The sequence below is a fragment of the Saccopteryx leptura genome, chromosome 6 (assembly GCF_036850995.1).
Source record: "Saccopteryx leptura isolate mSacLep1 chromosome 6, mSacLep1_pri_phased_curated, whole genome shotgun sequence".
Classification (NCBI taxonomy): domain Eukaryota; kingdom Metazoa; phylum Chordata; class Mammalia; order Chiroptera; family Emballonuridae; genus Saccopteryx; species Saccopteryx leptura.
In genome coordinates, this window is record NC_089508.1 from 70040219 (window position 1) to 70065870 (window position 25652).

The 25652-nt window shown below is 39.1% G+C and overlaps 1 long non-coding RNA gene across 2 annotated transcripts; it reads right to left on the reverse strand.

Annotated features, from left to right (window-relative positions):
* Positions 1-738: 738 nt before the first annotated feature.
* Positions 739-25436, reverse strand: LOC136377404 (uncharacterized). 2 transcript variants are annotated; one of them, XR_010746295.1, is made up of 3 exons: positions 25323-25436; positions 12697-12795; positions 739-1013 (listed from the first exon to the last, which is right to left on the reverse strand). It is a non-coding gene; the product is annotated as an uncharacterized lncRNA (long non-coding RNA). The 2 variants fall into 2 exon arrangements; XR_010746296.1 differs by lacking the exon at positions 739-1013 and adding an exon at positions 2390-2525.
* Positions 25437-25652: the final 216 nt, after the last annotated feature.

The following is a 25652-nucleotide window of genomic DNA, read 5'->3' on the forward strand; positions in this document are numbered from 1 at the left end:
ACAGAAATTCTCAAAAAAGTTTCCCAAGGAGATTGCAGGTAATTTGAGAATAGGGACCTTATCTACAAGCAGAATTCTTAAACTGTAGTTAACAGGAGTTGGGTGCAGACTTGTTGCACACATTTTTCTAGATAGAGGGTATGTTAATTTATTATTTTCAAAGATATTTACAAGAAAAAGAAGATAAGTTGTTTTTAAAAATGCTTTATAGGTGCCAAGTCTCCTAGGAGAGTGCTACAATGTTAATAATAAATTTAAATATTCAAAAGATAGAAAATGTGCTAATGTGACAGTATTCATTTATTGCTATAGCACACACTGTTATTTTATCAATGGGGAATGAGTTTGAGAGAAAACTATAACCATTTCCTCAACCTCTTTGCCTTGATGTCACTTGTACATGTGGTCATAGACAGCTACTAGTGTTCTAGTGTATAAGGTGTGACCTTGTAACAAAGGCTAGTTTTCTTCTTTGAATAAAGAATATTGGACTGTTAGTATTGATACAGTGACTTTTTGGCTATGTTAGTGACACATTCTAACACGTTGAGTTAAACAAATATACACTGGGTTATTAATTGAGAGAACTGAGAAGTTAGCTTTCCATTACTTTTCTTTCAGTTCCCAATGCTTTATTTTTAGAAGCATTTATTTTAAGTGGAAAGGGTCCAAAGGAGGACACAGCTGTCATGGTTAAATAACAAAATCTGAACATGAAAATTGGGAGGAGGATTTTTTTACTATGTGTTTTTATCTAATGGTGTGCTGGTAAACTAGCTCTCTATAAAAGCAAGCCCTGATTTGTAGTGTTTACCAATCTTTATGGTGTAAATACTCCTACCATGGACAATTACAAGGTATCAATGTAGCCACTGAATGGAATTCAGAAGAGTTGCACAGAACTTGTTCCTGTGAGTACAAGTTGGTTCCAGTAAACCACTGCTTGTAACCTTTATAAACCTAGAGGCTCAGGTAAAGGGTGTCGGGGGGAGGTTTGGTTTTACAGCAGTGCCCTGTGGAAGAAGCACAATTTAAGAGCAAAAAGTAATTAGAAATTCTATTGGAGAATATTGGAGGATACTGAAATATATTATATATAGTTTAAAACTTATTTTTCAAATTCCCTGATAAAAATTTGTCCTCCTCAACCCAAGCCACTAACAGGTTTTTTCTCCCTCTTTTTCTTCCTCCTCTACCTACCCTCAATTTTTTTTCTTTGTTAGATTGACATACTCTCTGAGAGTCCTTTCTCTTTAGAAATTGTTTAGAGGTAGGGTGAAGAGGTGTTGGCTGCTTTTAGATGAACAGAGGAGAGGAAGTCTGAGACTATTAAGGCATTAATAATTTGTATTCTATCATGTTAATTTCCTATGTTTAAAGAAAAACTTGATGAGAAAAAAACCTTCTTTAAAAGTTTATAGTTTGTGAATCAATCAGTCTTTAAAACATAATCCTTTAGAAAACAAAAGGCAGTTATAAATATGAACCAAATCCTTTTATTTTTATTTCCACTTACTTATGGGCATTTTTAAATTCATACATACATTTTTAAACCAATCTGACTAATCAAGTTTGAGTTAACAAAATGTTTAAAGCTAAGTTAATTGTTTGTCGATCACAGTTAATTCCACCTTGGCTATCTGGTCAGACTTGTATTGTGACCATGAGTAAGTTATTTGACCTTTCTGAATTTGAGTTACATCAAACAGGATTGAACTAAATTGTGTTTAAATTGTCTTCTAGACACAATACTTTGTGGCACTTAAATTGTATTTACAAATCAGCTTCACAATTTTTTTCTGATGAACTAGACTAATAATCTCTACTTTTAAAGTGTCATTGACCTACTTGTTTAAACAAGGATGTATTTTATCTGACTTGACCAGTTAACCAAGACTGTTCCGTCAATAGATAAGAGCTTATTCTTTAAAGTTCAGTTTTGTCTGTTGCCCTCCTCAGACTCTGAGATTCATCAAACTCATGTGCAGAAAGAAAGTCTTCTGGAGTTGGAGGAAGGTGCTCAGTATATATTCAGGATCCTCTTCTGATGACCATCAGCAAATTAAACTCTATTTATGAGCCACTCTGGCTCATAAGGATTCATATTCTTTCAACATACTACATCTTCTGTGTGTTTCCTTCTCTATCTGTTTCCAGCTCTCAGGTCCTGCCTAGTGTTCTAAGAAAAGGACAGAGTGACTGAGCAATAGGCATGTCTTTCAACACTTCTGGTGTTGTATCACTTGACTATTACCTATCAAACACCTGATGATTCACTTTGTTTAGAAGACTCTTGGAAAATATTCATGGCAATAATAGCTATATTTATTGAACGTGAAGGGCTTTATAGACATTTCATTTAGGTTCTAACAAAAGCATAATTCTGGCCCCATTCCATCCACAAAGAAACTGAAGCTTAATAAGGTCGACTCAAGGCCAGAACAAGGGTTAGAGGTCAGATATGATATATAATTCCAGGATCTGTGCTCCTAATCCTGACTCTTGTGTGGTTGTATTCAAAGTTCCTACAACAAAACAGAGTGAAAAGCAGAAAATCAAATAAAAGCTCTAAGATAGGGAGGATTAGATGGGAATCAAATTTTACAAGTTTTTCTAGCTAAAGAGACAAGTCAAATAGCTCAGACGAAAGGGGCAAAACACAACTCTGAGGACTTTGTCCTTTCACTTGTCTCCCTACTCTATCCCCAGAGCATCTTACTCAGGGAGCTATAAATTTCACCCTTGGCTCAGGCCCTCTTATTACCAAAGTATAAGTAGTTAGTAGTGGTGGAGTTGGGAGGTCAAGACTCCTTGCCCCATTATTCTAGTTTTCTTTCCAGGTTTCACTCATTTAGGTTTCTGAAGCCTCACCTTGTGAGCAAACATTGGCAAAAGTCATCACAAAATTATGCATGTAGGGCCTTCTCTCCTGGGCAGAAAGACTGAACATAAATTATGAACTCACTGTTATTCCCACAGACTTTGAAACCCCAGTCCAAGAGAATGGAAAAGGAAATGACACATTGCAGAAAGTTTCCAGCCTTTGAGGGGCTACAAAGACATGCATCTCCTGAACTCTTCCTTTTGGAGACTGGAGGTCTCCTGAAACATGTGAAAGGCTGAAAGCTGTCCCCCAGCTGGATTTCAACCTCCACTTTGAAATAATGAGAAAGTGATATGGAGAAGCTGGAAGATTTTAGTTTGGGACTAGAATTTTTTTCAATTGATAAGAAAGCATGATGAGGGATTCTAAGATGGTGACAGGGTAAGCAGACATTTCAATTGTCACCTCCCAGGACCAAATTGGATTACAACTTAATTTAAGAACAATCATCTTGAAAAACCAACTTTGGACTAAACCAGTGGTAGTCAACCTGGTCTCTACCACCCAATAGTGGGCATTCCAGCTTTCATGGTGGGTGGTAGTGGAGCAACCAAAGTATAAATAAAAAGATAGATTTAACTATAGTAAGTTGTTTTACAAAGATTTATTCTGTCAAACTTAATGAAAATCCAACATAAAGTACTTGGTAAGAAATTATTATTGTATGCTTTAACTTGCTGTAACTCTGCTTTATAAATTTTCTAAAGTAAAGTAACTTCCTTACTTTATAAATCACCATTACTGTGGAACTGGTGGGCGGTTAGAAAATTTTACTACTAACAGAGATACAAAAGTGGGCGGTAGGTATAAAAAGAACTAAACAAAGAGGAGTCTATAACCATGGATCACAGAAGAAGCCACACCGAGACTGGTAGGAAGGGTGGAGATGCGAAAAGGTGGCTCCCAGAAGCCAGTGGTGGCTGGGGGTTCAGAGGGACTCTCACTGCGGGGAGGTTCATCCTGACAGGGGAGGGTCCTCAACTCCAGGTCAGGCCCCCAACCTAGAGCCCCAGAGCCTAGAAGAGGCACCCACACAGCATTTGGAGGTGAAAAGAGCTGGGTTTCTGTCTGCAAGAAAGAGACAGAGCTATCGGAGATGCAGGCTCAGTCTTAAGGGGCCAGCACAGAAAATCTTGTTCACAGCCACTTACCCAGGGCTCCAGTGGAAAGAGAGCTGAGAGGACTAGAGTTGCATGAGGAGAGTGTAAATTTGGAGGCTCGGGGAGAGACACTGTGGGGGATGGCCACCAGAACCCCTGTGCTGAATCATTCTCTAATACAGGTACTGCAATAGCCATCTTTCTTGGGTGGAGCAGTTCCCTCTGAGTAGCATCAGCCTGGGGAAAAGCAACTGCTCCATCCTCAGGGGTCTTTCCTGCCCCAGTCATGGAGATAGGGTGGTTCTGAGAAGCCAGGAAGCAGGGGTCATGTCAGTGACAGTTTTCTGGTGTTGAGGCCAGAGCTTTCCACCACACACTCCTGAGTCTAAGACTGGTAATTTCACCTTATAGGAGACTCAGTAGAAACTGGAGTGCAAGTAGACCACACCTCTGGGTCTCAGAGGCCACACCCATCAGACTCTTAGGGCTACACTCTACTGAGGTCTGTGAAAAAGTCTGGACAGACTGACACTTGGGGCCAAGGGGTGGAGTTACACCCACTTCCCTTCCTAATCCCTGAATTTCCACAGTCTCTAGACTCTACCAGAGGTTTTTTCAGTGGCAGAGCCCAACAAGCAGACAGAGGTTGCAGGAAGCAGGACTCAGGGAAACTTGGCCTTTTAAACGGACCTTCTCCCAGGCCTAGTTTGCATAAAAGCCAGCCTAAGTGTGCAGCTTGGTATTTCCATGAGCACCTTGGCCCAGCAGAGGCAGCCACAAACTCTGAATTGCTTGTAGCTCCAAGAAGGTTGCTTAGAGCCAGTCATGGGCAGTGTTTCCCACCGGTCTGCACAGGTTCTTGCCAGGGAGGGCTAGGGCTGGCACATCCAGTGGCCAGCTGCAGAGAGCATCAGTTCAGGACCTAACAACCCTAGCTAGAGGGGTATCCTAAGGAAAGGCTCCTCACACTTGGCCCAGCTGAGGCGAGCTCCACTCTTTATGATCAGCACCGACATAGTGGCTCATGTGCATTGGATAAGGTGGAGTTTCACAGTCAGCCAGTCTGGGTGCTGAATATCCTGCCCTGCTGGGCAAGGGGAAGGGAGAGAGGCTTGAAGCATGGACATTTAAAGTGTGGTTCCCTGTAAGTCTACTGTTGGATCTGGTCAAGGGGCTTAACTACTTTCTGGAGGGGCACAGTCAGCCCCAGGAGAGGACTCTCTCAGTCTTTCTTCCTGAGAACAGGGTCTCACCAACTATAAGAACTTCTGCAAATGGGACTGTTGACCCCATTTGATATGAACTTGCTGCTCACCTTGGGGAGAAATAAAATTTGAGTATCCAGCAGTAGCTGAGGGATTAGGCTCTGGAGTAAGGGCCACATTCCTCATACTAAGCTCCTGACCAAGAGACCCCTAACATTGTATTTTCAACCTCAGTACCCTAACCCAACAAGCTTGCAACCTGTAGAGGGGTTGGTTGGATAAGGCCAATATGAGCCTACAATACAGTCTTTCTACAGAAGACTCTGGGAAAACCAAGCAGCAGCAAGAGGAGGTGGAGCAACTGAAAACTGGATGCAGATCTTATGGAGTTTGGTTTTTTATGGAGCTGCAGTCATCTCTAAGCAGAGGAAACTGATCCTTATACACAGGTTAGCCCCTCTCACACTACCCAAGCACAAAAAATGCAGAAACAAACAGTGAAAAGAGCATTAGCTGCAGACAGGTAGCCCACAGCAGGTTATAAGCAACAGATGATGCCAACTCAAAAAAATCCAGAACCAATACAACTGGTAGTGGGTGGCAGACAGCACCAATCCTAGACTCAGCTAGCTACACAAGCAGCATATCCAAAGAGGGAATCTATCAGACATCAGACACTGTAGAGAAGAAATATGCCCAACAGGACAGATATTGCACAGTGTGTAATACACATGATCAAAGTTGACCGTAGAGCCAGCCAGCCTGAAGGAATAACCATACCATAAAAGGACCGACTGCATTCAATACTCACATACAACAGGAGGGAAAAATAGTACCCTCAAGAAGCATTCCTAGATCAAGGAAAACAGGTGGCCTGGAGGTCAGTACCACTGAGCCCATCTTCCTCATAAAGACCCACAAAAATTTCAAAGTCCGACAGTGCTACCTAATATGCAGACAAAATGGATAGACAAAGAAATGTGACCCAAATGAATCAACAAGAGAAATGCCCCGGAAGAAAACTAAGTGAAATGGAAGTAACCAAATTACCAGATGCAGAGTTTAAAATAATGATTTTTAGGATGCTCAAGGATCTTAGAGCAACAATGGATGGACAGAATGAGCACCTAAGTAAAGAGATAGCAAGCATCAAAAAGGACATTGAAATCATAAAAAAGAACCAGTCAGAAATGACAAATACAATATCAGAAATAAAGACTGTACTAAAAGGAATCAAGAGCAGGCTGGATAAAGCAGAGGATTGAATCAGCAGTTTAGAAGACAGAATAAACAAAAGCCCAGAAGCAGAGCAGTAAAACAGTCATGAACCAGTGCAGTAAATAATTTTGCAAGTCTCGAGTAGGAACAGTGGAGGATCAAGAAAAAAAATGACACAGAGAAAGAAGGATGAAACCAGGAGTTCTCTCTGTAGGCTTTTCCTACAAGAGCTACCTGCATTCTTAAAAAGCTTTATTTTATATTGCAAAACAGAGTTATTTTACAAAACAAAAGAAAACTTAAATACAAAGTCATATCTCTTAGCTACATCAGGAATTCTCCTGTGCTTCATTAAGAAATCTCCCAAGTGCAGGAATCCCTCCACCAAGCATAACATCTCAACTTCAAAAAACAATGGGTAAAAAGAAAACTGTCTTTAGCAACTTAATCAAGCAAGTGAGGTGGAGGGATGAAACGAGTAGAAATACTCAGCTTCATAGCCAATATAGATTTGTGGGGAAGAGCTTAACCTTTGGCTAAATCTTGAACTGCGAGGGCTTTGCCAGCTTGCAGTCTCTTACACAAAATGAAAAGAGGCTCAAAAAGACTGAGAAAATTCTAAGAGACCTCGGCGACAATATGAAGAGAAACAATATCTGCATCATAAGGGTTCCTGAAGAAGAGAACAAACAAGGGATAGAGGACCTGTTTCAAGAAGTCATAGCTAAAAAATTTCTTAAATTGATGAAGGAAAATGTCACACAAGTTCAAGAAGCACAGAGAGTCCCATTAAAAAAGAACCCAATAAGGCCTACATCAAGACACATCATAACTAAAATTCCAAAGTTAAGAGACAAAGAAATAGCCCTGGCCGGTTGGCTCAGCGGTAGAGCATCGGCCTAGCGTGCGGAGGACCCAGGTTCGATTCCCAGCCAGGGCACACAGGAGAAGCGCCCATTTGCTTCTCCACCCCTGCACCGCGCCTTCCTCTCTGTCTCTCTCTTCCCCTCCCACAGCCGAGGCTCCATTGGAGCAAAGATGGCCCAGGCGCTGGGGATGGCTCTGTGGCCTCTGCCCCAGGTGCTAGAGTGGCTCTGGTCACAACATGGTGACGCCCAGGATGGGCAGAGCATCGCCCCCTGGTGGGCAGAGCGCCCCCCCATGGTGGGCGTGCCGGGTGAATCCCGGTCCGGCGCATGCGGGAGTCTGTCTGACTGTCTCTCCCTGTTTCCAGCTTCAGAAAAATGCAAAAAAAAAAAAAAAAAAAGAGACAAAGAAATACTAAAAGCTGCAAGAGAAAAGCAATTAATTACCTACAGAGGAACCCCCATAAGGATGACATCCAATATCTAAACAGAAACATTTGAGGTCAGAAGGGATTGGCAAGAAATATTTAAAGTGATGCAAAATAAGAACCTACAACCAAGACTACTAAATCCAGCAAGGCTATTGTTTAAAATTGAAGGAGAAAAAAAAGCTTCTCAGGCAAAAAATAGACAAAAAGAATTCTTACAACCAAACCAATACCACAAGAAATATTAAGGGGCCTACTGTAAAAAAGAGCAAAGGAGAAAAAAAGAAATAGAGAGAAAGAGGATTGTAGATTTAAAAAATAAAATGGCAATAGATAGGTACATATCAATAATAGCCTTAAATGTAAATGGTTAAGTGTTCCAATCAAAAGACATAGGATAACTGTGTGGGTAAGAAAACAGGACACCTACATATGCTGTCTACAAGAGACCCACCTCAGAACAATAGATACACATAGACTAAAAGTGAAGGGATGAAAAAAATTTTCATGTAAATGGAAATTTTTTAAAAAGCTGAGGAAGCAATACTTGCAATTGACAGAATAGCCTTTAAAACAAAGCTATAGTAAGGGATAAAGAAAGTCACTACATAATGATAAAGGAAGCAATTCAACAGAAGGATATAACCATTGCAAATATCTATGCGCCTAATATAGGAGCACTTAAATATATAAAGCAGACTTTGATGGACATAAAGGGTGAGATTGACAGCATTATTATAATAGTAGGGGATTTTAATACTCCACTAACATTAAGGGATAGATCATCCAGATAGAAAATTAACAAAGAAACAGTGGCCTTAAATGACACACTAGATCAACTAGATTTAATTGATATCTTTAGAACCTTTCACCCCAAAGTAGCAGAATATATACATTCTTTTCAAGTTCTCATGGTACATTCTCTAGGATAGACCAAATGTTAGGACATAAAACAAGTCTTAATAAATTTAAGAAGACTGAAATCATATAAGCATCTTCTCTGATCACAATAGCATGAAACTAGAAATCAACTACAATAAAAAAACAGAAAAATATTCAAACACTTGGAGGCTAAATAGCATGCTATTAAATAATAAATGGGTTAACAATGAGGTCAAGAAAGAAATAAAAAATTTTCTTGAAACAAAGGAAAATGAGTACACAACAACTCAAAATCTATGGGTCACAGCAAAAGCAGTCCTGAGAAGGAAGTTCATTGCATTACAGACATATCTTAAGAAGCAAGAAAAAGTGAAAATAAAAAACTTAGCCCTGCACCTAAAAGAACTAGAAAAAGAACAACACATAAAGCCTAGAGGAAGTAGAAGGAAAAAAATATTAAGATCATAGCAGAAATAAATGACATAGGGCAGGGGTCTCAAAAACAATACAAAAGATCAGTGAAACCAAGAGATGGTTCTTTGAAAAGGTAAACAAGATTGAAAAACCTCTAACCAGACTCACCAAGAAAAAAAGAGAGAGGACTCAAATAAATAAAATTAGAAATGAAAGTGGAGAAGTAACAACTTACACCACAGAAATACAAAAGATTGTTAGAAAATATTATAAAGATCTATATGCCAAAAAATTGGACAATGTAGGTGAAATAGATATTTTTAGAAACATACAATCTTCAAAAACTCAATCTGAAAGAATCAGAAAACCTAAACAGACTGATTACAACAAATGAAATTGAAAGTTACCTAAAAACTCCCAGCAAACTAAAGTCCTAGACTGGATGGCTTCACAGGCAAATTTCATTAAACATTCAAAGAAGAACTAACACCTATCCTTCTCAAGCTATTTCAAAAAATTCAAGAGGAGGGAAGACTTTTAAGCTCCTTTTATGAAGCAAGCATGATCTTCATTCCAAAACCAGATAAAGACACAACAAAGAAAGAAAACTATAGGACAATATTCCTGATGAACATAGATGATAAAATTCTCAACAAAATATTAGCAAAGTGAATCCAGCAACACGTTAAGAAAACCATACATCATGATCCAGTAGGATTCATTCTGGGGAGGTAAGGCTGGTACAACATTTGCAAATTAATAAATGGGATTTATCATATAAACAAAAGGAAGGATAAAAATCACATGATTATATCAACAGATGCAGAAAAAACATTTGATAAAATCTAGCACAAATTTATGATCAAAACTCTCAGCAAAGTGGGAATACAGGGAACATACCTCAACATGATAAAGGCCATGTATGACAAACCCAAAGTCAACATCATACTCAATGGGCAATAATTAAGAGCAATCCCCTTAAGGTCAGGAACAAGGCAGGGGTGCCCCCTATCACCCCTAGTGATAACTCTAAGAGTGTTGACTCTTAGTCAACATAGTTCTGGAAGTCCTAACCACAGCAATCAGACAAGAAGAAAAAAATAAAAGGCATCCAAATTGGAAAAAAGAAGTAAAACTATCATTATTTGTTGATGACTTGGTACTATATATAGAAAACCCTAAAGTCTCAGTAAAAAAAATGGCTAGACCAGATAAATAAATTCGGCAAGGTGGCAGGGTATAAAATTAATATTCAGAAAAAAAGTGGCATTTTTATATACCATCAATAAACAGTCTAAAAGGGAAACTAAGAAAACAATCCCCTTCACTACTACAATAACTAGAAATAAAGTACCTAGGAGTAAATTTAACCAAGGAGGTAAAAGACCTATACTCAGAAAATTATAAGACATTGAAAAAAGAAATCAAGAGAGATGCAAAGAAGTGGAAGCATATACCATTCATACATAGGAAGAATAAACATCATTAAAATGTTTATATTACCCAAAGCAATCTATAAATTCAATGCAATTCTTATTAAAATACCAATGACACACTTCAAATATATAGAAAAAATATTTCTAAAATTTATACGGAACCAAAAAAAAAAGAACACGAATAGGTGCAGCAATCTTGAAAATAAAGAATAAAGTGGGAGGTAATCATACTTTCTGATATCAAGTTATACTACAAGACCATTGTAATCTCAACAGCTTGGTACTAGCATAAGAACAGGCATACAGATCAATAAAATAGAACAGAGAATTTAGAAATAAACCCACACCTTTATGGTCAATTGATATTTGACAAAGGAAGTAGAAGCAGAAAATGGAGTAAAGACAGTCTCTTTAATAAATGGTATTGAGAATATTGGACAGGTATATGCAAAAAAAATGAAACTAGACCACCAACTTACACCATTCACAAAAATAAACTCAATATATATAAAAAACTTAAATGTAAGTCATGAAACCATAAACATTTGGAAGAAAATATAGATAGTAAACTTTCTGATATCTCTTGTAGCAATATTTTTGCTGATTTATCTTCACGGGCAAGTGAAATAAAGAACAAGATAAACAAGTGGGACTATATCAAACTAAAAAGCTTTTTCACAGCTAAAGACACCATGAACAAAATAAAAAGACAACCCAGGCAATAGGAGAACATATTTACCAATATGTCTGATAAGGGGTTAATAACCAAAATGTATAAAGACCTTCTAAAACTCAACACTAGGGAGGTAAGCAATCTAATTTAAAAATAGGCAAAAGAACTGAATAGACATTTCTCCAAAGAGGACATGAAGATGGCTAATAGGCATATGAAAAAGTGTTCAATGTCACTAATCATCAGAGCAATTCAAATTAAAATCACAATGAGGTATCACCTCACACCTTTCAGAATGGCGCTCATTAACAAATCAATACACAATAAATGCTGGGGAGGGTGTGGAGAAAGGGGAACCCTCCTGCACTACTGGTGGAAATGCAGACTTGTGCAGTCACTGTGGAGAACAGTATGATGTTTCCTCAGAAAATTAAAAATAGAACTGCTTTTTGACCCAGCTATCCAACTTTTAGGAATATATCCTAAGAATCCCAAAACACTGATTCAAAAGAAGATATGCACCTTAATGTTTATTGCAGCATTGTTTACAATAGCCAAGATCTGGAAACAGCCCAAGTGTCCATCAGGGGACCAGTCGATTAAAAAGCTGTGGTACATATACACAATGAAATAATACGTGGTCATGAAAAAGAAGAAAACCTTACCTTTTGTGATGGCATGGATGTACCTGGAGAGTACTATGCTAAGTGAAATAAGCCAGGCAGAGAAAGACAAATATCATATGATCTCACTTATATGTGGAATCTAATGAACAAAGTGAACTGAGGAATGGAATAGAGGCAGAGACGGGGTCACAGGAAGCAGAGGGACAGCTGTCAGGGAAGGGAGATGAGGGGATGGCATCAGAGAAGGTGAAGGGATTAGTGAAATTATATATACATTACACATAGATACAGATAATAGGACAGCAAATCCTAGGGGGATTAGGGGAGGGAGTTAGGGGGAGGGGGCAAAGGGGGTGTAATGGGGGACACAGGGTGGTGTGGTAAGGGTGTTATATTGAGTGGGACACTTGAATCCATGTTAACACAATAAATTAAAATTAATTCAAAAAACATAATGGCACATTAAGCACAGGAAGAACTCAGGAAGAAAAGATGACTTCAAAGGAAGTCTTGAAAAATTCTGTTTGATGGAGAAACTTAAAGAGAAAGTAAGTTTGGTGCTTCTTTCACTGGTTTTGATTTCAAATAAATTAATGAGTAAAAGATGGTCCACGGGTGAGTGGAGGTCTGCGGCATAGGTAGGGGTTTTATGGGATCTGAATCTTATATGATTTAGAGGAGCACTTTTAAGAAAAATAATATGAATGCGAAATTAGATACAGAGCCTTGGACAAAGCTCATGCAAGTGAATAATCTTGAGATAAAGCTTCTTAGAAAATCCTTTTATGGTTGAGACAGTTTTAAAAAAAAAAAATCACCTCCTGGACAGATGCAGAGACACATCACTCTGAGAAATTCTACAGTGAGAAACTGAAGGGTTAGTGAAACAGATGCAAAGGGGAGAGAGGATTCAACAGGACAATAACATGGAGAGGAATTAAAGGGCACTTACTAGGTGACTTACAATATTCCAAGAGAAGGTCACATGTGTACGTCTTTAAGAAAAGAATGCCTAGAGGTGCCCAGAGCAACATGGACCACAATGCAGTTTTCTTCCAAGGATCTGAAAAGGAAGATAAGGATCAATAGTTTCACAGCTGAAGTTATTTTTCACTCTCTTTGGTTTTCCACTAATTCTGTTTTGTTTTACACACATCTTCAGCACAATTTAGCCACTACTCACCTCCTCTCTTCTTTATTTTTTTCTGACTCTATTGGTTGATTCTTAACTGTCAATAACCATGTGTCTCAACTCGGGAATTAAGAAACATTTCTGAGACATGTAGAACATTTTAAACCTTGAAAATATGTTAATCTTCATCAGATTTATTACAACTATTTTTAGATACCTCCAATGTAGGGTTAAGCTAAACTGATGACATTCTTTGTAAACTCTGGGGCAACAGAAAATTTTAAAAAGGCCAAGATGGTGCCAACTCACTGACTGGCCAGGGCTGTGAAGAATTCTAATTTTATGGAATGGATTGATTTGAATGGTTTTATGGCTAGTCAAAGAATATTAAACCCATTGAGCAGCTGACAGCCTGTAGTTAAATTGGAAAAGAAAAATAGTACAAACTTTTAGTGGTGAAAATTCAATCCAGCAACAAATTCTGCATAAGTTAAAGTAATAGGAAAGATAGTACCTTCAGAGGAAGAATTAATGGACTTACAGAAGAGCCACTAAAAAACAAATATCTAAGCTTTAAAACATTTTACCAGAAGTAAGCAACAAGATATGTTGCAGATCAAATACAGATGGGGGAAAGAGGAGGTTTCAACAACAGCAGATTGGCAGGGAAGCTTGAGAGACACAGTAATATGTTCTTTCCATCCTGAAGAGAGAGCTGTGGAGGGCAGGAGGGCCAATTTCTCTGAAGACTGGCACTTAACTCCACTTTTAATAATCAATAAAATGCATGTTGGATACCAGTCTCTGGTTCTTGTGAGATTGTTCAAAGTACCTTGGACCATGATACGTATGTGGCAAGAGGGGAGTGTAAGAGGCAGGAAAGCCTCCTAACATTCCTGTCCAAATGCAGGGAGAGGCAGTCTCCCTCTCCCACATGCATCCATTTAGCCCCTTTTCCACACAGTGGGGAGCCTAGGTAGGGGAAGGATAGTTCCTAACATAACAGACATAGATAAGACACTCTAGAAAGGCTGAAGTAGCATTCATAATTGTAATCCAGAAAAAGATTCTATATGTATTATCAGTAGCTTGCCTACTTCCTTCCTCTCTCCCTCTCTCTCTCTCCTCCTATCACTCTCTCTTTCCCTTTATTATCTTTTTTTTTTTTTTTTTTTGGATTTCAGGAAATTGCTCAATGTATATACACTAGAGTCATGGTTTTACAGAGTATTAGGCTTATCAAATTCTTTTCCTACCCAATATTATATAGGCAGCAGTCTGACAGTGGAGACAGCCTGATTGTCTATCCATCCATCCATTCTTTCAGTAAACCTTTATGGATAGTTTAATAAATGCAAGGTAGTAATTTTAAAACATGACAAGAAACAATTCCTTTCATTAAGGAGAGTATGGTCCAGTTCAGGGCTAGGATACCTCTATGACTAACTTAAATTATTTAGTGAAAAATGAGGGATACTGACAATATAGAAGATCACAAAGATGGTAAAAGGGTTGGGAAGGCTTAAAAGAGGAAAAAGGACTTGATCTAGAATCGGAATAGGTGGGAAGATTTTAAATATCTTCTAAATACAGTAATAAAAAAGCCCTTCAAGTGAGGCAACAACATGAAGGTCTATCTATATGCTATAGACTAAGTAGTTGTGTCCTTCCAAAATTCTTATGCTAAAGTCCTAATCCTCAATATGATGGGGCCTTTGGAAGGTAATTATTTCATGAGGGTGGAGCTGTTATGAATGGGATTAGTGCCAGTACTCATTTGTATTTCAATTACCTCTCAATGAAACTGTTAAAATCTGAGTTAGTTTCATTTTCTTTGGCTTGGCAGTCATGTTTATTCCACTTTATCATGCTTTTGAAATACCTGTGTGGCATCTCCCGGTCTGTCTCCAGACTTTCTCTTTGCCACCACATATGGAAGATCAAGGAATATAACATTGTGAAGTCAAATCTCTGAAAAATAACTGAAAACAATAAAAGCAGTATGCTCAAGGAGCAATAACTCAGGTGGACAAATATAAGTGCATATTAATACTTGTAATAGCATTTGCAGACATTAGATTTCTAGTAACTGGAGACCTGGAATTTAAATTGAGCCAGCCAGGCAAACATGGATGAGCATGTGGATCCTTTATTCGTCTCAAAAAAAAGAGTTTCCAACCCCCATTCTTCCATTCTCTTATAGCTTCTGATTTAGTAAATTGAAGGTGGAGCTCAGGGAATTTGTGTATTAAACCAAGATAAGGAACAACAGCATTAGGATTAAGCAAAATTAACATTTACCCTTGACTCCACTTGAATCCTCTGTCATCACTAGGCTGCTGTACTCCTTTCTCTCATATCTCCTCTCCAACTTGTCTAATTTTCACCCATGCAAATCATGGGGATCTACCCATTGCAAATTCCACCTCTTCTTTTGTGACTAACCATCTCTCCCCACTTTGTATTTCTTCTCATTTGTCTCCAATCACTGTAACCTTCTTAATACTTGAGTCAAAACAACTCAAAGATCCCAGGCTAATCACAGAGGTATTCCTTTCTCTGGGCTCCAAGTCCATGAAATAAAGGCCGCGGGGTTTCAAAACAGAGATGTATTTACAGAAATGGTTTTCTTTTTTCATCATACAGGTCACTAGCAAGTTCTCTTATGGGCCATTTACTTACTACATTGGACCCAAATATGGACAACTAGTACTATCTTGTTTTGATTTTAGGGAAACTGATTAAGGCTTAGAGCAAAGTTGTTTACTTTTGCCATGCAAATTTCTGAGAAGATAGTTTAGATAAGCAATTCACCACTGTCTTTGATCTCAAGCTATCAGCTTCAAAGTATAACATTTAAAAATAATTTGTATGTGGTTTCTATTATTTTGCCTGCCTTGCATGTACGAAGGCTTGTTTTAAGATGCCTCTTCTATTTTGAGCATTTTTGTAAGACGGTCAAGTTAGATGTTCATCCTTTGTGATAACCTTCAACAACTCATTTATAGAGGTATTCCAGGCTTTATTGATTATCGTGTCAGACAGTGGTAACATGAATGCATTGTTCATCTTTATATGACATTTACTGAAAGGATAAATTTACCACTTTTAATCTTTCAGGAGCATTGGCTTCTTTTTTTATCCTCCACTTTACTATCACTCTGGACAAAAAAGATTTACACTGTATACATTTAATATATTTGGCGGGAAAGACTATGATTAACATTTTTTCTTATACATGGTGAGGGTAAACTCTGTTCTTTTTGTCAGGGTCAAGAAAAAAAAATGGTGTTAAAGATAGGGCATTTGAAGAATATGTGGCAGACCAGGTGTCAATATGTCTCTGAGGTCCACTCAAGGGTACACAATTAATTTATTTTTCTTAGTTTGCTCTCTAAAAGATGGTATAATACAGTAAGCATAGCCAAAAAGCGGTAGTAGCACTAAATATCTAGAATTGGAGAAGCTGGTTTCCAAATTTTCTCTTCCACCCATGTAATCTTGGGCAAGATTTGTTATTCTTTTGTTTATTCATTTATTCATCACACAAGTATGACATCTTCTGTGTGTCAGATATTGTGAAAAACACTGGAACAGAGGAGCAGAGCACAGTCCTTGCTGTTATAGAGTGTGACAGGCATGAGAATGTGACTCATAGATATCCAACAAAACATTATGCTCCTTTTGTCAAGTAATAGAAAGTATACATCACTATTCATGAAATAATCTTTCTGTTTTAAAATTTTTATTAATAAAAAGTTCAAACATTTTCAGAAAACAGAATACTATAAATGTCTCCACTCACCTTCAATTCATATCCAATTTCTTCAGTGAATAAACAGCATAGGGGCAGGTGGAGTCATTGTAGATGAAAAGACATGTAACAGATGTTGCATTTCATTAATAGTGGAGTCTCAGTTGGACTAACTCTTCCTCAAATAGCAATTATAAATTTGGACAATATATATTTTTAAATTATATTAAGATTCTGGAGAATGACTGAAATTAAAACTAGACAAAAGTCTACCCTTGAAAGAATTTCATGAGTGACACTGGGAGATTAATAGGTTCTTGTCTACACAGCTGTAACAGCAGAAGCCACCATCTTACTGGTTTAAGGTATCAGACACAGTTTATGGCAGAAAGAATAGAAAGTTAGAGGGATAATCCAGGAAGGAAGAGAGCTGCTCAAGAAGAGAACCCCCAACATACACTTATAAATTTGCTTAGAACCTTAGAAAATTGCTAAACTATACATGACTAGATGAGATCCCAAGAGGCTTTGAAAATAAATAGTAACTTGAAGCTGAGTGCACTGAGTGGAGAGTTGATTTGCTGTCCAAAAAAAAATAAAAAACCCGACAGAGTTGGAAGTTTGAATCCAGGTAAACCTAAAATAAGAATTACTCTTCAGAAAAACATAAGAGAACCCAAGGATGTTATATTGTATAACTGATATTGTTCAGTTGCTAATTAAAAATAACTAGATGCACCAAAAAACCCATAAAAACATACTCAAGGAAAGAAACATTCAATAGAACCTGACCCTGAGGGGATCCAGGTGATAGAAGTTGCACACAGGGACTTTAAAGCAACCATAGTAGATATGTCCAAAAAGTTAAGGAAAAATATAAACACAATAAATAAAAATAGGGTAATTTTTAGCCTAGTGTCTGTCTTATCTGCCTAGGTTTGAATATCTCTTCTAAGCACTAAGCTCTAATGTATTAGCACTAGGCATTATGGAGGCACAGTCAATACTAATTAGCATCAACTATTCCAGAGTGCAGACTTAACACAACTGAAAGAAAGTGGGTAATCATGTTGATGGTGTCATGGTGAGTGGTATTGGTGGCTGTGGTGGCAGACAGAATTGAAATACTGCCCTGGCCGGTTGGCTCAGCGGTAGAGCGTTGGCCTAGCGTGCGGAGGACCCGGGTTCAATTCCCGGCCAGGGCACACAGGAGAAGCGCTCATTTGCTTCTCCGCGCTTTCCTCTCTGTCTCTCTCTTCCCCTCCCGCAGCCAAGGCTCCATTGGAGCAAAGATGGCCCGGGCACTGGGGATGGCTCTGTGGCCTCTGCCTCAGGCGCTAGAGTGGCTCTGGTCGCAACATGGCGATGCCCAGGATGGGCAGAGCATCGCCCCCTGGTGGGCAGAGCGTCGCCCCATGGTGGGCGTGCCGGGTGGATCCCGGTCGGGCGCATGCGGGAGTCTGTCTGACTGTCTCTCCCTGTTTCCAGCTTCAGAAAAATGAAAAAAAAAAAAAGAAATACTAACTGAATACTGAATATTAAGATGTAAAAGAAAAGTATTTTTAATTCTGCTCTAATTAAATGAGATTATACATCTATGGTATTTCCCATGAACTTTGTCATTTTGTCATGGCCAGGATTATGTTTCCTCCAACTTTTCTTGAAAAAGGAAAGGATTTACACAATAGTAATATCTAAGAGTAAGAAAAGACTTATTTCTAGATGCTAATATTTTAGCCAATTTGGAGAAGTTAGAAAAAAATCTTATAGCACCCAAGATTTTTCTCCTTTAGAGCAAGAGGAAGATTGGTTGAAATGATCTCTTTGTGGTGATGGTATTTAATATTTAATAAATCTCAGACCTGGATTGGGTTTTATCCAATCTCCTACCTTGATATTAATAGTGCCTATCCTGCTTATTCCACTGGACAGTTATAAAGAACAAATGAGATAATGATAACAATAATAAATAACTGACATTTATTGAGGAATCACCATTTTCTAAGCATGATTCTAAGAATTTTCTTTCCCTGAATTAACTCACCTAATACTAACAACATAAAGTAGGTACCATTTTTATTAGCCTCATTTCACAGATAAGGAAACAGAGTTAATCCCTGGTTGAGTAGCTCAGTCAGAGTGTCAACTCCATATGCCAAGGTCAAGCACATACAATAATCAATCAATAAATGCATAAACATGTGGAACAACAAAATCAATGTTTCTCTCTCTCTGTCTTTTTCTCTCCCTCTAAAAAAATTAATCAATGGAAATAAATGGTAACAGAGTTAATAGTTTGGCAAGTTCTCTCAATTAACAAATAGATGTAGGATTCCACCCTGGTAGTCTGTGGTGAAGATGTGGGAAGCAAGCATTTTCAGGCCCTGTTGTTAAGAATTAAGAATATAAATTGGTACAACCATATGGAGAGCAATTTGGCAACACTCCTATAGCGAGGTGCTTGTTCCTGGAACTGGAAATTCCACTTATGGTATTTACTAAGAGAAAACTCTTGAACATGTGTAGCAGAAGACACACACAAAAATGTTCAGTAAAACATTTGCAATAGGGAAGAATCTATTGAGAGAGAGCGAGAGAGAGAGAGAGAGAGAGAGAGAGAGAGACTCTACAACAATTGAGTGGATGTATATTAATATAAATACATAGATCTAGAACTGTGTTCTCTAACATGGTAGCTGCTAGCCACATAAAGCTATTGACCACTTGATATATAACAAAAATACATATTAGAATAATATTTTTGATGTATTGGGTTAAATAATATACATATTATTATTATTTTACTTTTCTTTTTGCTTTTTTTGATGTGGCTATTAGAAAATTTAAAATTATATATGTGTCTCATATTATATTTTTATTGGGCACCAATAAGCTAAAAAATATAATTTGAGTTAAAATAAGCAAGCTACCCTTGGAGAAGAGATAAGAGGATGAATCTTGAAGAAAGAGGAACAAGGAGAACATAAATTTTATTTTTAATATTTTATTTGTATAAACAAAATAGCTGCAGCAAAAATAACTACCATTATATCCCCATGTATAAGATGCACCTTAATTTTGGGGCTGGAAATTTGAAAAAAAAAATGTATTACATAAAGTTATTGAACTCAAGTTTTATTCATCATAAAATTCCTACAACTCCTTATTCACGTGAAGAAGAGGGGAATGCAAGTAAAATATCTACAACCTCTGTATAAGATGCACCCAGTTTTTAGACCTCAAATTTTTTGAAAAAGGGAGGTTTTATACAAGGGGAAATATGGTAAATCATAGTATTTGTTCATTCTTGAGAATGAGTTATTTTCATATTTTGATATTTTATTTTAACATTTCAAAAACAGCTTTACCAGGCAGTGGTGCAGTGGATAAAGCATCAGCCTAGAACACTGAGGACCCAGATTTAAAATACCGAGGTTGCCAGCTTGAGCCTGGACTCATCCATTTGAGCACAGGCTCACCAGATGAGTGCAGGGTCTCCAGCTTGAGTATGGGATCATAGACATGACCCCATGGTCACTGGCTTGAGCCCAAAGTTTGATGGCTTGAACCTAAGGTCACTGACTTGAGCAAGGGATCACTGGCTCAGCTGGAACGCCCAGTCAAGGCACATAGGTGCTGCAACTATGAGTTGATGCTTCTCATCTCTCTCCCTTCCTGTCTGTGTTTCTCATTTTTGCTAAAAGAAAAATACATAAATAGAAATAACACTTCAAAAACAAAACAGAGCAAACCTGAGTTAAGATGAGTAACTTCACAAATGTAGGCACACACTCATGTACATATATACAAATATAGTCACACTTTTACCAACCTTCTAGTCATTAGACACCATATTTAACCAGAGAATCCAGCAAAGTTCCCCTTGCAGATACCCAGGTAAGTATGAGGACATTAAGAAGAGAGACATTAATGAAAACTAATGAGTTTTTCCAAACTATAAAAATAATATGTGCTCACGGTAGGAAATTTAGAATATTTGAAAGATGTTCTAAGGTAAAAACAAGAATTTCCCAAAAGCCCATCACTAAAAGGGTCTTGGAGAAAATGACACTGGGATTAAAATCCAGAGAGTTTGATAAATACAGAGTCAACATTTACATCTCCATGGTAAATCCCGTGTGTGTGTGTGCGCGTGCGTGTGTGTGCATGTGTGTGTGCATGTGTGTGTATGTGTGGTGGGACAGTGGCATAGAATATATTCTGCTACCATTATCTACCCTAAAGCCACTTTCCAGAGGCCCCTACACCTCCATTATTCCAGAATAAAATCTGGCCCATTCTAGAGAGGTGCAAACTCAGATGGGAATAGGTGCGAAGCATATGTGAATGTGCAATGGAGCACAAGCTGTGAAATGGCTTATTAAGATTTTTGTAGAGTCAATTCACTACTCAGATATGCCTGTGTTGTTATGATTTGAAGTTCTTCTTTGCAGCCATTATTCCACTCTTCAACAATTCTCAACAGGCTGCAGTTGAAACAAAGAACTCCAGAGCCCCAGAACAATCAGTGTCTGAGTCTACGTACTTTTTCCTGTGTCTGGACACATGAACAGGTATAAGTGAGCTAAGTGAATGCTAATGGAAAGATAATTTCATCTCACATTTAAAATTTGTTGAGCCCTCTTTATGTTCTTTGCCCAAGACTAAGACCATTATATGTTTTTCAATTCATTATTTTATTTAATCTTCATAACGACCCAATAAGGATGATTTTATCATAATTTGCATTTCATTGAAAAAGACAAGAAGGGTCAAAGAGGTTGAGAAACTTGCTCAGGTTACAGATAGCAATAGTAGTTACGGAGTTTTCCACACTTTCAAACTGAAGACTGCAAACCCCAGAGTACGTAGTCTTCCTCTATTCTTTATCACTCCCCAACATATGAAGACTATTACTTCCCTTTGCTGACCAGTAGAACACGACAATGTTTGAGGCCAGTGGAAGAAATGTATTTGATATAGAATTTCCCAGACACTGATATAGCCAATCAGATGACTCTTATCTTTTATAAAGATATCTTTGCTTTCAGTTTCTCCCACCAGCCCTGCCAAGTTGGGTTGGGGGCCTGTTGCCAACTCCTGGTTCCATCTGGTTAGTGGGCAGGAATGGTTTACAACCCAAAGAAGCAGACTTTAAATGGCTTGTTTTTGCATTGAACGCTGCAGTCTTAGGAGGAAACCTGGATGTTTACCAGCTTATAAAAATAAAGGAAATGAGAACCATGCTTAATAAGAGTGAGGCCTGCCAGTGATCAGAGCCAGGAATTAACCTTTTGAAATGCGATGTGAGATGGGGGTGGAGAAGGGGATGGATTGGGAGAAAGATGAATCAGAGTGTGAAGGCAGCATTAGCCAAAGAACTGATCAACAAACAGACTCTGGGCATTTAAAAAACCAGAACTCTATAACCAATGGAGAAGAAGCTATCTTCAAGTTAATTTTTAAAAATTCCTTTCTTTTAGAGGCTGAGGTATCACTGGGTACCTTGATAGTGGAGATGACATGCTAATGCATTTGTTGCTGGAACCCAGTCACTCCCTCAATTTTAGAGCCACAATCCACCACAATACTCCTCCTACTGTATTGTTGGTATGGGTCTCAACAGTGTCTTTGAATTTCACTGCCATGCCAGGTTCTACTAAAGGCCTGGGTCTTCATAATATTGCATACTGTTGGTCAAATAAGTTTGTAACTATGATGTATATGTTTGCTCGCTTTGAGTGCGGGAGACAGGCTGTAAGCTGCCAAAGTCATAATAGCCTAGGGCTTAGTTTTAAGACTAAGCCTTTCCCTCCCTTCTAATACTGTATTAAGGTCTTCTCAAAACTAAGCTTTTCCCCACACCCTTGACTGTTGCATGATGGGAGGTGGTGCACTCTTATGGGGAATCCCATTTATGCCTCAGATAAGTGGCTTTGTATCAGAGATTTTCTTATTTGTATATTGGCTTAAAGGCTTTAATTTTCTACACTATAAAATGAGGCAGATCAGGGGCTCTCACTCTCTCTCAGTTCCTGCTATCAGCATTGCAGGGGCCTCCCTGATCCCCTGTCCTCTATGAAAAAAACAGGTTTTCTGCTTTTCCCTTGGCTTCTTTTGTGGCTTGCTTATCTTGGTGAGACACAAATAAATAGAATGAACCACCATCCTCTGACTCTGCCATTTCTTTACCATCTGCCTAAATTCAATGAGAACCTACATATGAATGACCATGATGGCAGCCCCTGGCCATACACATACCCATGGTGTGTATTGATTAGCAAGAGAGCAAATGATGAGATATAGAATACAGTCTCTGAGGTCAGGGAGCTAGTGAATTAATGGGGAGTTGGTGGGCATCCAAGTTTGTCTCATGCAAAGATAAAACATACACATAACAAAAAAGAGTAAAATAAAAAGTGAAGGGAGTGGCCCTGGCCAGTTGGCTCAGAGGTAGAGCGTCCGCCCAGTATGTGAAAGTCCTGGGTTTGATTCCCAGTCAGGGCACACAGGAGAAGCACCCATCTGCTTCTCCATTCTTCCCCCTTTCATTTCTCTCTGTCTCTCTCTTCCCCTCCCACAGCCAGGACCTCATTGGAGCAGGGTTGGCCCCTGGCGCTGAGGACGGCTCCACCTCCGCCTCAGGTGCTAGAATAGCTCCTGCTCAACAGCAAGACACCCCAGATGGGCAGAGCATTGCCCCCTGATGGGCATGCCAGGTGGATCCCAGTGGGGTGCATGCGGGAGTCCGTCTGACTGCCTCCCTGCTTCTAACTTTGGAAAAATACAAAAAAAAAGTGAAGGGAACGAGTGTGGTGGAGACAATGACCACTTGGAGACTACATGGAGTTCACTGGGGGACATCGGGGAGACTACCTCACAATCCTCTATACAGGTGTCATGAGATGGTCTCAACCCCCAGTCCTTACGGGTATTTATTTATACATACAAATAGAAGCAGGGACAAGAATGAGGAAGTCAGGAAGCAGAGAAGAGAAAGAAGAAGTCAGGAAAGGAAACTTCTTTAGAGCAGATAAAAGGGCAAGGGAGTAGCTCAAATGTTACAAAAATTGCTAATTCTATCCCTATTTTGCTATGTTCAGCACAGTACTGCGTTCAGGACTTTTGTCAGTAAAGTCACTGTGGCTTTTGCCTCAGGGCACTGAACTCCGTCTCTGTTCTATGGTCCTATTTAGGGCCTCTAAAAACGAGCTCCTTATATTCTTACTCTTCAGTCCTTTAACCTAAATAAGGGAATGGGAATTGAGTGTGGTAAACAAATATTTCTTTCAGATTCATCTGTCTACATCAATTATCCCTCCTGCCAAAGGGTGGGTACTGTAGGAAGAAGAAGTATTTTCTGGGAAATAAAGCCAATGAATCAATTTTTTAACTGAAAGAAGAAAAAAAAAATTGCAAGGCAAGGGGGAAAATTGGACAAGTAGTGTCCTTGAAATTTTTTTTTTTTTTTTTAGTGCGCGCATGTGCATGTGCAAGAGAAAGAGAAAGATAGGAACAGACAGGCTGGAAGGGAGAGAGACAGGAAGCATCAATTCTTCTTTGTGGACTTTTAGTTGTTCATTGACTGCTTTTCTATATATGCCTTGACCATGGAGCTCCAACAAGGCGAGTAACCCCTTGCTCAGGCCAGCAACCTTGGACTCAAGCCAGTGACCTTGAGGTCATGTCTATGATCCCATGCTCAAGCTGGCAACCCCATGCTCTAGCTGGTGAGCCCTGGCTCAAGCAGGCAACCTTTAGGCTTCAAACCTGGGTTCTCAGCATCCTAGACTGCTGCTCTATCCATTGTGACACTGCCTGGTCAGGCTGAAATTCTTTTGCATATGTTTTCCCAGGCTCTAGGAACAATATTTGTCTGGGGGGGGGGGGGGATTGGGGAGGCAGCCCTGTCCTTGTATTTTATGTGCAGGCTTCAAATGAGTCTCTGTGAAGCCAGTATTCACGGCCACCATCATAGCCGCCTGGCCCATGCAGGTTTGCATTAGATTCGGACAGATGGTAATGAAACAATGGAGCCAAGAATTAGTGGGCCATCATCTTTAATCCTAGCTTGCACCTACCTGGCGGGCAATAAAAACACACACTGGGCTCCAAAACCCACTCATTCAGTGCTCACAAAGCTACTGACTTAACCGAGTTTCCTAGAATCAAAGGTTTCTAGCTCACCAGCTTATTCGCCTCTGTTCCCCATCCCCTTCTCTCTGAACAAACTTTGCACAAACTGGCTTCTCCTTCAACACTCCGCCATCTTGGCTGCTTCTCCTGGCCTCCTCCACATGGCCTTTCTCTGTTCTCCTCTCTGCTCTCTCCTCTAATGCTAATCTCAGGAACAGAGAGAGAGCAAGCTCCTGGTCTGCCCCACTTTAGAGTGCAGAAATCAAAACTTTTAATTCAAACACAAAATAGGAAAGTCTCTAATGCAAAGTCACTTACCTGAGGCATGATGGGATTGCACCACCCCACATCAAAAAGGGTGGGAAAGGCTTATTCTTAAAACCAAGCCCCAGACTACAAGGATCCTGCCTGCCCGCAGCCCGCCCCCAACACACATTAATATCACCTGGGCGTCAGGCTTCCACGTGGGCAGTGCCATCTTTAACAAAATAAGCATAATATATTTTATCTGCCCAACAGTCTCCATAGCCACCCAAACATCATAAAAAGCTATTCTTCTTATTCTCACCATTTCCCATGGGCCTGCAGGACTGGGACTAAGCAGCTTATCAGAGACAGCGCTACCACTTACTTGGATCTTCTTCTGGATGGGAGCTGTCGGGACTTGCTGAGGTTCTTTCTGTCACAGAAAGAAAAGTGGCATGTACCTGTTTCTCAGCTGCATTACAGTCATTGGCAAATCCTTCAAGACTAGAACAAAAAACAAACAATGACAGAACAGTATACAACCTCATGAAATGGGGTGATTGGCCAAATCCAGAACTGACTCAGAGTAGCAGCCGCTCCCCTCAGTGACAACATGGAACTCCCAGCAACCAGGCAGTGATTAGACCAAAAG